The sequence below is a fragment of the Sciurus carolinensis genome, chromosome 3 (assembly GCF_902686445.1).
Source record: "Sciurus carolinensis chromosome 3, mSciCar1.2, whole genome shotgun sequence".
Lineage (NCBI taxonomy): Eukaryota > Metazoa > Chordata > Mammalia > Rodentia > Sciuridae > Sciurus > Sciurus carolinensis.
In genome coordinates, this window is record NC_062215.1 from 165,379,359 (window position 1) to 165,393,597 (window position 14,239).

The following is a 14,239-nucleotide window of genomic DNA, read 5'->3' on the forward strand; positions in this document are numbered from 1 at the left end:
CCCACCCAGGATTACATTGGGTAATCTGCTTTCCTCAGAGTCCACTGATTTAAATGTTTGTTCTTATCTACAAAATACCTTCAGAGAAAAACCTAGAATAACACTTGATCAAGTATCTGGGTGACGGGCCAGGCAAGTTGACAGGTAAAATTGACCATTACGCCACCTCTCCGTCTATCTCAATCTGAAGCCAGAAGGAAGGATCAGCCTTCCAGGTGCATTGCCTGGTAACGACTGGACCTCAAGGAGGCAAGACACTTATCCTGGTGTGACTCAGAAGAAAAGAAGGCCCGTGTTTTGTTTGCTTTTATGCCCTTGCTATTTATTCTGCGCAGAAGCTTGGATTGAGGCCGCAGGTCTTTCTGAACTTTAAGTGCTTCCAGAGGCCCTGCATAATATAATACCTCCACCTGCCTCCCAGCAAAGAAGCACAGCGTCAAGAAGAAATGAAATCTTTTAAAACACTGCTGGTTTCCCTTTATTCTTTTATTTAATTTTTTTCCTGAAACTATGTGAATGGCAGCATAAACCACGTGTGATTTCAAAAGGCAGTCGCCAGGACAGTCTGGAGGAACGGCTCTGTCACGTCGAGGTCCGCGTACCTACTTCACTGTGACACCTCCCCCTACACCCTGGCTGCTCTGAGCTTCCAGGGATGGCACAGGAAGGTCCAAGTCTTTTCGAGAAAGATTTAAATCAGATCCCATAAATTGCTTTATCGCCGAGGGGTTTTTCTGTAGGATGATTTTGGATTTTGGGCTTCATTGAAAAGCGAATACACCAGGGTCAAATTTACATCAAAACAACACATGTAGGGTGGAGAGGTGAAGAGTTATTTAGATATTCAAATAAGAAATGGTTTTTAAAAATTTGATAATTGGGGCTGGGGATGTAGCTCAGTTGGTAGAGTGCTTGCCTTGCAAGCACAAGGCCCTGGGTTCGATCCCCAGCACCGCAAAAAAAAAAAAAAAAAAAGAAAGAAAAAAATTGATAATTGCCTTCTCCACTGGATTTCATATGACAGTGTGTCTTGAGCTCTGAAATGCTCTTTTGAAAGTGACAAGAATTCAAAAACTATTATCACAAGCAAACAGAAGACGAAGTGCTGTACTGGAGATACCATAAGCCTAAATTCAGGTGACCTGAGAAATAGCTTCTAGAAGCAGAAAATCCATGACCGCAGGGGCTGCCTAGTTAGGGGGAGCAGACCAGCCTTAGACCTGGTGAGTGGGAAGTAACTGGTTGCTGCTACTTGGGAAAATCTCTGTCCCTTTCTGGGATTCTCCCCTAAAATGAGAGACCCATCATGTTCCAAGACTGGAGAGCAGATGCTTCTGTCAGATACAACAGCTCATCCCCTTCTCACACGCATCTCCCAGGGTCCAGGTCTCAGGTGGAGGGAGATCAACCTTTGTATTCTGGTTACAGGTGATTGGATCAAGGCCATTGGAAGCCATGTGTGGGCTGTCCACAAGGATGCTGAAGGACCCTGAGTGAGGTACCAGGTGGAACCACTTAACCTAAATGTTCCTTTAACTGGTAGAAACTTAACCAAATCAAAACTTCTTCTCTTCCAAGTTAATGCTAGGAAACCTGACAGATCTCTTGAACTTGGTACCACCCAGAGATGCTGACTGATGAATCTGGTTTCTCCATGCAGTTGTGGTATGTCTCAGAACTGGGGTGAAAATTTGAGGAGGCAACTTCCTGTAACACTGCATCTTCCCATGGATCCTTGCAATCAATCCCCATCACTCAAGGTGATGCGAGTGCCCCTTCCTCTCTGACTAGTCTGACTGAGCCGCTACAATCCCACATAGCTCTAAAAGTGTTAGACTCCAATTCTACCATGATGCAGCATGGTTCCGGGGAGGCAGGGTGAGGAAAGGTGCTAGGCTCACAGGCTCTGGGGTCAGTCTCTGGGTTCAGTTGACTCTCCAAGATAGGGAGGGTGTAGGTTCAATTATGTAATACATATCCAAAAGCAGTGCCTTCAGCAACCAAGATGGAAGCTTATTTCACATTCATGTAACAGTGGGTGTAAGCAGGTTAGGACTGATAAAGCAATCTTGTAATTTGAAGATCTGATTTCCTCTTATCTTGTTGCTCCACCTCCCACAGGGCACTGCGGTCACCCCCATGTTTCAAGATAGCTCACCAGCCAGAAGGAAGGGGAAAAGGGAGAGGGAAGGGTGTGGAATGGATGTCGCTGATTCCTGTCTGTCAGAACTTCATCATGTGGCCATGCCCAGCTGTGAAGGAGTTTGGGAAGTGTAATATATATTAGTTTTTGATTGCTGTGTCACAGACTTAGTGATCACAGACTTAGTGACTTAGACACCACAAATTTATTATCTCACAGGTTCTGGGGGTCAGGAGTGCTGGCAGGTCAGAACTGGGTACTTTTCTCCAGGCCTGATCAGGTTGCAATCCAAGTGTGAGCCAGGGCTGTGACCTCGTCTGAGGCTCCCTGGTCATGGGCAGAATCCAGCTCCTTGTGCAGGTAGGACTGAGGTCCCACTCTTGCTGGCTGTCAGCTGTGTCTGGGCCCAGCTCCTAGAGGTAGCCTGCCAGTGCGACTGGTCCTGCCAATTGCCCCTCTCTACCCGGTGGCACTATTTCTTCAAACCTGCAGGACTAGCTCTCTGATTTTGACTCTTTCTCTTCAGCAAAGGCTCAGTCCCTTTAAAAATTTTTTTAAAAATGATTTTAAATTTGTTCTAATTAGTTATACACAACAGTAGAATGCATTTGTGCATTTTGTTGAATCATACATAAATGGAGTATACTTTCTCATTTTTCTGATTGCACATGTTGTAGGATCACATTGGTCATGCAGTCACACAAGCACATGAGGTAATAATGTCTGTTTCACTCTACTATGCTTCCTACCCCTACTCCTTCCCCTCCCTTCACTCCCTTCTACCTAATCAAAAGTAACTCTATTCTTCCCTATTGCCCTCCCAACACCCTTATTGTGAATTAGCTTCTGCCTATCAGAGAAAACATTTGAGCTTTGTTTATTTTTGGTTTTGGCTTATTTCATTTAGCATAATATTCTTCAACTCCATCCATTGACCAGCAAATACCATAATTTCATTTTCTGTAAAGCTGGCTAATATTCCATCATATCTATATACCACATTTTCTTTATCCATTCATCTGTTGAAGGATACCTAGGTTGGTTCCATAGTTTAGCTGCTGTGAATTGAGCTGCTATAAATATTGATGTGGCTGCATCACTGTAGTATGCTGATTTTAAGTTCTTTGGGTATAGGCTGAGGAGTGGGATAACTGGGTCAAATGGTGGTTCCATTCCAAGTTTTCTGAGGACTCTCCATACTGCTTTCCATAATGGTTGCACCGATTTGCACCACCAGCAATGTATGAGCGTACCTTTTCCCTCACATCCTCGCCAAAATTTATTATTGCTTGTATTCTTGACAATTGTCATTCCAACTAGAGTGAGATGAAATCTTAGAGTAGTTTTGATTTGCATTTCTCTAATTGCTAGAGATGAAGAACACTTTTTCATATATTTATTGATTGATTGTATTTCTTCTGTGAAGTGTTTGTTCAGTTCCTTAGCCCATGTGTTGATTGGGTTGGTTGTTTTTTGGTGTTAAGTTTTTTGAATTCTTTATATATCCTTGAGACTAATGCTTTATCTGAAGTGCATGTGGTAAAGATTTTCTCCCAATCTGTAGACTCTCTCTTCACATTATTGATGGTTTGTTTTGCTGAGAAGAAGCTTTTTAGTTTGGATCCATCCCATTTATTGATTCTTGATTTTACTTCTTGCACTTTAGGAGTCTTGTTAAGAAAGTCAGTTCTTAAGCTGGCATTGTGAAGATTTGGTCCTACTTTTTCTTCTATTAGGTGCAGGGTCTCTGTTCTAGTGCCTAAATCTTTGATCTACTTTGAGTTAAGTTTTGTGCAGGGTGAGAGTTAGAAGTTTAATTTCATTTTGTTACATATGACTTTCCATTTTTCCCAGCATTATTTGTTGAATAGACTATCTTTTCTCTAGTGGATGTTTTTGGTACTGTCTAGTATGAGATAACTGTATTTATGTGGGTTTATCTCTGGGTCTTCCATTCTGTACCATTGGTCTACTGTCTATTTTGGTACTAATGCCATGCTGTTTTTATTACTATAGCTCTGTAGTATAGTTTGAGGTCTGGTATTGTGATGCGTCCTGCTTTACTTTTCTTGCTAAGGATTGCTATGGCTTTTCTGGGTCTCTTATTTTTCCAAATGAATTTCATGATTGCTTTCTAGTTCTGTGAAAAATATCACTGGGATTTTAATAGGAATTGCATTAAAGTTGTATAATGCTTTTGGTAGTATGGCCATTTTGACAATATTAATTCTGCCTATCCAGGAGCATGGGCGTTCTTTCCATCTTGTAAGGTCTTCTTTTAATTTCTTTTCTTTAGTGTTCTATAGTTTTGATTGTAGAGGTCTTTCACCTCTTTTGCTGACTTGATTCCTAGGTTTTTTTTTTTTTTTGAGGCTACTGTGAATGGGGTAGTTTTCTTAATTTATTTTCAGTGGGTTCATTACTGATGTATAGGAATGCATTTACTTATGGGTATTAATTTTATATCCTGGTATTTTGCTGAATTCATTTATTAGTTCTAGAAGTTTTTTGGTGGAATTATTTGGATCTTCTAAATACAGAATCATATCATTGGCAAATAGTAATAGTTTGAGTTCTTCTTTATCTATTTGTATTCCTTTAATTTGTTTCTTATAATTGTTCTGGCTAGAGTTTTAAGGACAATGTTGAATAAAAGTGTTAAAGAGGGCATCCTTGTCTTGTTCCAGTTTTTAGAGGGAATGCTTTCAATTTTTCTCCATTTAGAATTATGTTGGCCTTGGGTTTAGCATATATGGTTTTTAGGATGTTGAAATATGTTCCTACTATCCCTAGTTTTCTAGTGTTTTGAACATGAAGGTGTGCTGTACTTTGTCGAATGCTTTTTCTGTATCTATTGAGATGATCATATGATTCTTGTTTTTAAATCTATTGATATAATAAATTACAATTAGTGATTTCCATATGTTGAACCAATCCTGCATCCCTGGGATGGACCCCACTTGATCATGGTACACTATCTTTTAGGACTCACCTGATCAGACCAAGCCTACCCAGAGTAATCTCCCTTTTGATTGGCTCCAATCCAATTGATTTGGGACCTTAATTACATCTATAAAATCCCTTCACTACTGACATACATTGTTACTTAATCAAGGGAACAACCATCTCACCATATTCACCGGTCCTACCCATTCTAAAGGGAAGGAACATGTACACCAGAGGGCAGGAATTCTGAGAACCACCTTGGAACTTTGTTTACCACAGAATCTTTATTGGACAGCCTTATACCAAGTCAGTAGCCATTGATACAATTCTGATTTCTGTAGTCTATGAGTAGAGAAGAATGAAATAGAAGAGAGTGGAGAAAGCTGGTTATGGTGGTTTGTGCCTCAATAACTTCCTAGCCATGCTATCTTGTCTAGTTATTTAATTTCCCTGTGCTTCAGCTTCTTCTATAAAACAGGGATGACCATAATACCCATTGATGGGTTTGTCATGATGCTTAAATAAGATTGCATGCAGAACAGTGCCTTGTACGTGTTAAAAAACTCACAAAATGTTAGCAATAGTTTCTCTTCTCCTTTGCCCAAATCAGGGATGAAACACAGGAATAAAAATGGGAGAAATTCAAGATCACCAAAAAAAAATGTAGCCACATCTTTGATAACTCACGAGTACAAAAGTCTTTCTGATGTTGACTTTTTTTGGACTAAGTGGAAGGGCAAACAGAAACCTGCAGAATATTCCCACTACCTGAAACTCAGCATTGCATAATGAGTGACATCACATAGAACAGATGCTCTTAGGTGACATCACATTCTACTAGGAGGAACCATTGGGCAAAGTCTCTGGAACTTGATGTGCATTTTGCCAGAGAAAGTGGAGTCATGTGATTTCTATGAGCTTGAAAGTCAATCATGACCAGTATGGATATGAGGAGTGTGTGTGTGTGCGTGCGCACACGCATGTGCACGTGTGTATGTGTGCCAGTGAGTGAAACTGGTCATATATGATGAACTTTCCCATAGGCAAAGGGATGGGATGTCTTTGAGGGCCATCGCAGGACAGAAAACAATGAACTTATCATGTTGCTTGACTCAGGGAGCAACTACTTAGAAAGTAAATCTGACCCATTAGTGTGTGGCTTTGCTTTTTTAATAGGAAAATGTTCCACATAAGTCCGGCAACATTTGTGTTAGGGTTGTTTAACACTTTCCTCTGCTTTTGAGATGGCTCACGCACTGTGTGCCTCGAATAACACACAATACAAACAATTATTTCAGACATTTCAAAAATGAAGTGCTACCAACTTCATTGTGTTCCCCTGCTCTGGCGAGTAATGAAAGACATATTCTTAATGTGAAACAAAAGAAGATTGTGAATATTAAAAAAGCAGCCCAGCCAGCTAGAGTTAAACTGTCGGGATAAGATATTAACTTAAACCACATGTGAAGTGCAGCTGTTTCTGTTGAAGCTTTCATCAGGCTCAAGTGGAAAGATTGGTGGGTTTTAATATGTGGTTTCCAGCCAAGCCAATAGGAATCTGGGCAAAATGTGTGTGAAATCAGGTCTCTGCCAGGGGGGTCCCGGGCTCTTTCTTTCTGTTAACGTAAACAAGGGTAACCCAAGGCAGAGGGCGAGGCCTGCTTCATCCAGAGGTTTAACTGAAAAACTCCAGAGTGACCAGACAGCCTTTGGAGTTTTGAGACTTTTTATATCCCCTTTAAAGGCAGAGGTCCCGTGGGAATAGGAGTAGGGAGGAAGGAAGGAGTCTCTTTTTTGGGTGGTGTGACGGTTTGAACTGGTGACCTCAGGTACACTAGGCGAGCACTCTGCCAACTAAACTAAATCCCCAGCCCTGGAAGGAGTCTTTCGACTCTGTTCTCAGCTACTTCCTCTCAGAAACATCTAGAATATGTTCAGCTTGCAACTTATGGCAACAACTGATGCAAACATTGGTATGCTTGTTGGATTCAACCTCTGAGGATTTAAATTTTCTAAGAAAAGTGGTGAGACATTCACTATATATTATGTGAATATGAAAATATTAGAAATAAATGAAAGAACATGAGATGAGTGCAAAAATCAGGATCAATTCCATTTTTTTTTTTTTTTTTTTTTACTTTTATAAGGACTGAATTAGTTAGCTAGCTTTGGTTGGGCTGCTTCCTGATTTTGTCCAGTCTGCTCCCAAGGCCTTAGAGGATTGCTTCTGGAGTGACTATCATGTGCCCCAGCATAACAATATTGCTTTCAGATTCATAGGTGTGGCTCACAATTAGTCTTTAGTGGCCCACAAATTCAGGAATGAAGGGAGGAAATGAAAATATCTAAAGTATATTCGTTGACCTCAGGAAAGCAGTTGAAATGCTACCATGTATGTGCCCTGATTCATGTGTTCATCTCTATTAGGCAGCTACAAGCTTTAAAAGGATCTGCAAGGCACTGTCGGGGATACAGAGATGTGAAAGGGGGAAAGGAATTGACATTTATTGAGAATGTACTATTTTCCAGACATCATGTGGACCCTTTGATTACATTTGCTCATTTAATTCCCAAAACCTTGAAAGAGAAAAATTATAAGACAAGATCTTTTCTCTTAGGAGCCTTCCAGCCTGGGATTAAGTAATAGATTAAAGACATTCAGAAATCCATGAAATAAGATAATTGTAATCATATGCCAAAAGAGGTTTTAAGGGGAACTAAAAGACAGTAGTGATTAGAAGGAGAGGAAGTTTATTGGAGGAGCCATGTTGGAATTGGACATTGATGATTGGGTTGAATTTAGGATCACAGAGAGGCAGACAAAGGATGATTCTGGTGGAAGAGAGGATGAGCAGAGAGGGAAGGGAGAAAAGATGCCTATGAGTTATATAATACTTAGGAGTAAAGAGAAAATCACTTATAATCAAACTTTCCCTTGTTACTTCTTGAGTGCAGCACCAGGATAGTGTACAGCTAGACTTTAGGGTCATGCTTTAGGAAAAGCACATGGGTTCAGTACCCAGTGTCCAGTCAGTGTGGTGAGATGCTGAAGCTGTCAGAGGCCTGCTCAAATTCAGACCTACCGAGGGGAGTGCATGTTCTCATTTCCAATCTCACGCTCACTGTGGGGCCCAAAAGCACAAAGTGAGAGGGATGGTGAAGTGACCAGCACTGTTTAATGTGCAGTCAACTCTCTGTCCAGCCACACTAGGGCTTCGCTGTTACATTTCAAAGGTTAAATCCACAGAGGATTTTATTCTCAAGACTGACAGTGATTATGAGTTAAGACCGATGTAATTATACCAGAGGTGAATGTATGTGTTGCTGTTGGTGGTGTTGGAAACAAGGGTGCGGGTGGGCCAGCCTGGCAGGGGCAGAGATCTGGGGGCAGGCATTTGGACTGCAGCAGGTTTGGTGGCAGTAGAGTGGAAGGAAAAGATTCAGGTAAACTTGTTTCAATATGTTGGGGTCACTGAATTGCAGAAGGAGTAGGGTTGCACTCTCTGAGAAACAGTCACCCCTATTCTACTTTAGTATGCAGCCATAACCTGTTGAATTGGAGTAAAAAAGGGAGGGCACTTTCTGATGCAGCTCCATCTGATGAAATGCTGATGGTCACCTTGCTTAAGGTCTAAGCAGTCAGGTTTGTGTCTTCTACCCTCTTTCCATATAAGCACACCAGTCTTTGGATTTAGGGACCACTCTGATCCAGTATGACTTCATCTTAACTTTTTATCTCCCAAGGACTTATATCAAAATGGGTCATGTTCATGGGTCCTGGAAGTTAGAATTGCAGCATATCTTCTTGGGAGACACAATTTCACCTGCAACAGATGTCTATGTGTAGGCTGAGTGACCTCATGGCCAGGCTGGTCAGAGATGACATCTTGGGGATGATGGAACTCCAACTCTTTCTTGAGGATGAATGTGATTTGGATGGAGAAGTGGTGGGTTGGACTTCAAGGTGAGTAGAGGGGAAAAGGGGAAGGGATATATGGCCAGAGTCACAGAGTGTGACTTGTATGAAGCACATCAGAGGATGTGAGAAGGTTAGTCTGGCAGGGAGCATCTCCTGGAGAATGGTGGAGACTGAGGCTAGAGGAAGAAACTGGGGTAAGATTGGGGAGCCACTCAAACATCATAGGACATTGTATGACTGGGCTTGAACCATATTTCCCATATTCTGGTAAACTTGCTCAATGACCCTAAACAGAAGATGGAAACAGTTATGCTGAAAGGGTTATTGTCCAACTCTGCTTATGAAGTATGTATCCAGATGTTTTTCCAGAGCATGTAGGCTACGCAGTGAAGTGGGTGCTTGCGTAGGCTTAGCCTAAGGAATATCTACTGGCTATGGCAAGGACACTTATGAATTTAGCCAACATGTCATCAGCGGGCAGAGCTATCTTTCTCTTTGGACTGCAGTTCTGCAGTTCTCCCACCCATAAAAAGCAATGAATTTGACTATGGTGTGAAATTCACATGTCCTTACTCTATATAATAATATAGTATAACTTATGATCAAATAGATTTAAACCAAGTTTATCCTAAAATATTCCTTCATTTGACATAGCATCTCTGGGAGACGGATAGAGCAGTATTTTTAATCCCATTTTGATAGAAGAAGACAAAGGCTCAGAGAAAGTTCCCTGACTTGCTAAGGTACCCAGGTGGTCAATGACAGAGCCAGAACTTGAATATAGGTCTTCAGAGTCTATAGTTCAGTATTTTCTATTCCAAATCAATGTTTCCTGTAGAGTCAGAATCTCTCTGTTCATTTGTCCATCCATCCATCCATCTATCCATCCATCCATCCTTCCATCCATCCATCCACTCACTCAACAAACAGAAGAGTATTAAGGGTCCACTAAGTGATAGATAGTCTGCTAGGTCCTAGAGTGACATGGCTAATTAGTATAGGGTTCCAGCCCTCAAGAAGTTCACAGACTGCTGATCCAATGTGAAGTCTTGTGCATAATGGGAAGGCCAAGCCCAGCATGAGATCAAGGATCTAGTGAGCAATGTTCTTGGATCAGTTTTTATTCTGTTTAGTTTAAAAGCATGGAGCTGCTACTGAAGGCACATCAGACTTCTTGTGTAATTTAGTCAGCATCTACTATCAGCAACACTTAACATTAGAAAGAAAGAGGGAAGCTCTGGAATTGAGTCAGCTAGTACTACTAAAAGAGCAGGTATTGCAGAAAACCTCTCAGGCCATAATCCCTTAGCTACGCATTGCACCTCTCAGTTTATGAAGCACTTTAAGGTGTGATGACACTTGGATAGGTAGCATCCACTCTAGGACCAGGCAGATCATAGATGCTACCACTTTGTAGATGCTTCACAAGGTCCCTCACCTAGAACACACCTAGAGCACAGTGAGATCTGTCTCCTTGTTTGCAAAATAAGGTGATAATGTTGGCAACCTCATAGGGTTTCAGTGTCAGAGGATGTGTGTGAGTCTGTTGGCTCTTATGAAAGGTGAGTCCTCCTGCTCTAGTGTCACAGTGAATAACCTCATTAAGCGAGAAGTCCAGAGTCCTTTGCGGCAGACTTTTCTTTGTAGGCATTTTAGACTCTCTGCTGGCCTTTGAGAGGAAAGGACATGGTTTTCCTGGCCCTTATCTCTTCTAAAAATTTCACAGTCTTCTGTGTAGAAACCAGTAAGGTTGGACAAATAAGTGAGACCTCTTACTGATATTATCATTTTCATTTGCTTTTAATTTGGTCAACATGGTGCCTGAATGCCTTAAACGATATGCCCAAGGTCATAATCTTGTGACTCAAATCCAGAGTGCTTCTCATTAAGCCACTGGTCCAAGACACAAGCCTCAGAGGTGAAGACAACCCGAATGTGTATGAGAAGGGAAATGGTTGGATCTATGAGACTCAGGGGCTATGCTTGCTCAACACCCAGCCTGAGGGTGTGGAGTGAAACAGAGTGCTTTGTTTACAGCTAATATTTTAACTTACTGTGTTCTGTTCAGCTTGTCTGAATTCCAGGTTTCTAATGAATTAGGATGATAGCTTTCATGCTGGTCCCACCTCCCAGTGATAAAAGTGATCGAGGGATATGTGGAATCCCTGGGCGCATTTAGATTCCTTACGGTATGATCTCCACCCAGTTGCCTTGCTAGGGTTGGAGTGTCATGAGCATAAAAATAAAATTTAGGGCGATGAACAGTTAAAGTCTAAGAACTTGTAAGCAATAGAAGCAGGAATTATTCACTCTTGCCAATGCTGGCACTGTGTCCAGTGTTTGCTCGTCATCTCATACATCTTTTCGGAAGAAAAAACAACTTGAACTTGCCACTGGGACACATGCATTCCTTCCTGCATTGGAGCCAATGGAGCTGTTGGAAACACTCTATAAATCTCGTCTTCTGTACCGTGACCTTCAGCCCTGTGGGGGCAGCTCTCACTTTATGTTCATCCTGCAAACGGCAGTAGATGAGACTTGCAGTAAGACCCCAGGGCTCTGCATCCTGCATCTTTGCCAGGTGAACAAAGGGAAAGGACTACTGGGGCCTGAGCTGTTGTTAGGAGCTGGGCTCCATCCTCCCAGCCAGAAATCAAGCTCACATTCCAGCTGCTAGAGAAGAGCAACTCTTCCAGTAAGGTATCTGTGCTCGGAAGGGGGAGACAATTATGAGCGGTCCCTCTCGCACTTATTACTCTCTGTACTTAGCGGGGAAGACATAGCATCCCTTTTGACTGCCCCCAAAGAAGCTCTACCAAATAACACTGGGAGCAGAAAGAGGCAGACTTTGCAAGAGGGTGCCTCACAGTTTATTGGCTTTCGGGTAGGTTCTTTTTGATTTTATTTTTCAATTTAATACAAGGTGTGCCTTGAGAAACACTTGTGCTAATGTGAAACAGGAGTCAGACAGTGCCAGGCCCTCGTGTGGCAAGGCCCATTCTGTCTGATCATGGCAGGCACCTGGTCTATAAATCCACACCAGAACTGAGACCTGATTCCAGCTCCCAGGGCGAGAGGGACCAGGGTGATGCAGGGAGTTCTCTGGGCTAATGGGGCTGGCGTGCCTTGATGCCCCACCCAGTAATGTCTGAGATAGGAGCTATGGAAGGCAGACACTGCAAAGAGATTTGTTTTTGGTAGCACGGATGTCAGTACCCTTGCCTTAAGATGAGGATTAGTATCTCCAGAGTTCAGACACAGATCTGTTTAAAAATCTAACCTGCAATATGAACTTCTGGGTGCAGTTCAATGGTGGCCCTGTTCATGACATCCTCCTTGAAGTTCACCCTGGGGCTTCCTCTTGTTTCAGAACCTCTGGCATGCTTGAGGTTGGTGCAGAATTCATTTTGACACTTAATTCTCTTCAGCTATTCCTTGTGAGTCTTACTGTTTCTTCAGTGAGATTTTAAATTCATTGAGGGCCCCTGGAATTGTCTTGCTCATCTCTCTGACTTTCAGCAGACCAAGACTTGTGACTTAAGACCACAGTACAGATCCATGAACCTGGGACAATTCTATTCCACAGCTATTTATTCTGGTCCTTTGCTAAAGACTCTCCACTCTCAAAGCTAAGAGGGTACCATGAATGGTCCAAGGAGCAGAGTGGAAAGAGCATCTTTTCTTAGCATTATATTCTCAGACTGGGCTTATGGTTGGCTCCCGGGTAGGAGAATCCATAGAATAAGTCCAACTGAATAACAGGAAAGAAGTTTTGTGGCTCCAATTTCACATGAGTCTGGCCAAGTTCCTCCTTAAGGGTTTATACCATGGCTGCTTGTGTGTCTCAGTGGGTGTCTTTACTGGCCACTGAGCACTAGCTTTGCTTGCTGTGGTCATCTTTCTTCCTTGGGGCACTACTGTCAGGGAAGGCATCACTGGGGATACAGACATGAGCCCCAGGTTGCTGTCACAGCTATGGCAAACCCACTGTCCACCAGTTTACTCAGTGGCTTTATCTGTTAAAATCAATTAATTGCTTATACCTTCACATTTTGCAAGCAGCTGAGTCAAAATCCAATGTCATTTTGGCCTGGTTCTGAGGGCAGAACTGTCCCATTGCCCAGAAGTTTGAGGGGCAAACTGTGCAGCTCCCTGTGGGGCACAGCATGGTATTGGTGGATGATACCCTGAAATTATCTTCAGATCCTCCCACCTGCTGGCTTGTCCATTTTGTTTTCACTCTGGCTCACAGGTAAGGAGCCAGAGGGAGGCAAGGAAGGTGTAAGTGCAGGGGGCAGGTCTTACAGCTCTCCTCTTCTTAGTATCCCACTTTTGGGGCTTGTCCTGGCCTCTGAGGATCCTCAGTTTGGTTTCCCATGATCCACAGTGATGTGCTCCAAGGCACCTGCAGATTAATTGAGTGGCAGTTTTTACTGTATTTTCCTAGACAAGAGTGAGCAGGCTCTCCAGAACCAGCAGATCTTTTGGTTTTCTAAACACTTCTGAAACATTATAAGGTAGGGGTTCAGTGACACAATGAATCTGTTCAGTTTGTCTAAATTGTGATAGGTACTACTTCTACTTGAGCTCTTGATTTCCCTCTTCCTTAATTTAATGTTTGTAGGAGCGGAGCAGGGGTGGTGCTAGAGAATAGTGAGTTTGCATGAAAACAACATTAAAGGTATATTTCTGGAGTCACCTGATATTTGCCTTCTCTCAACAACTCATCAAAGAGAAGTAATTTTCTTTGGTGGGTTTCCTCTTTCTGTTATGTTTGGTGGGGGTGGGGTGGAAGGAGATGGATTTTTGTTTGGATCAGTGAGATTTAGGTTTAAAATCTTCCTCTGTCACTTACAGGCTACTTAGCCTTGGACAAATTCTTCACGGTCTGAGCTTGATTGTACCTTATGTAAAATGGATAAGGAGGTGCTCTGGTCCTGTGGTTGTGATGGGATAAGAGAGGCACTGGGTAGGTAGGCTTACAAGTGCATTATCTGTGTGCTAGTCAGTTTTCTGGTGCTGTGGCAAATACCTGAGAAAATTAATGTTATAAAGGAAAAGGTTTATTTTGGCTCATGGTTTCAGAGGTTTCAGTCCATGGTCACTTGGCCACATTGCTTTGGGCCTGTGGCAGCACAGTGTATCACAGTGAGAGTGCATGTCAGAGGAAGCATGTTCACCTTAAGGAAGGCAGGAAGCAGAGAGAGGAGTGAGAGAGAGAAAAGGGAGAG

At 42.4% G+C, this 14,239-nt stretch overlaps 1 non-coding gene across 1 annotated transcript; it reads left to right on the top strand.

Moving 5' to 3' along the window:
• The first annotated feature begins 884 nt into the window (after positions 1–884).
• Positions 885–958, top strand: Trnaa-ugc (transfer RNA alanine (anticodon UGC)). The gene has a single exon. It is a non-coding gene; the product is annotated as a tRNA-Ala (tRNA).
• The last annotated feature ends 13,281 nt before the right edge of the window (positions 959–14,239 follow it).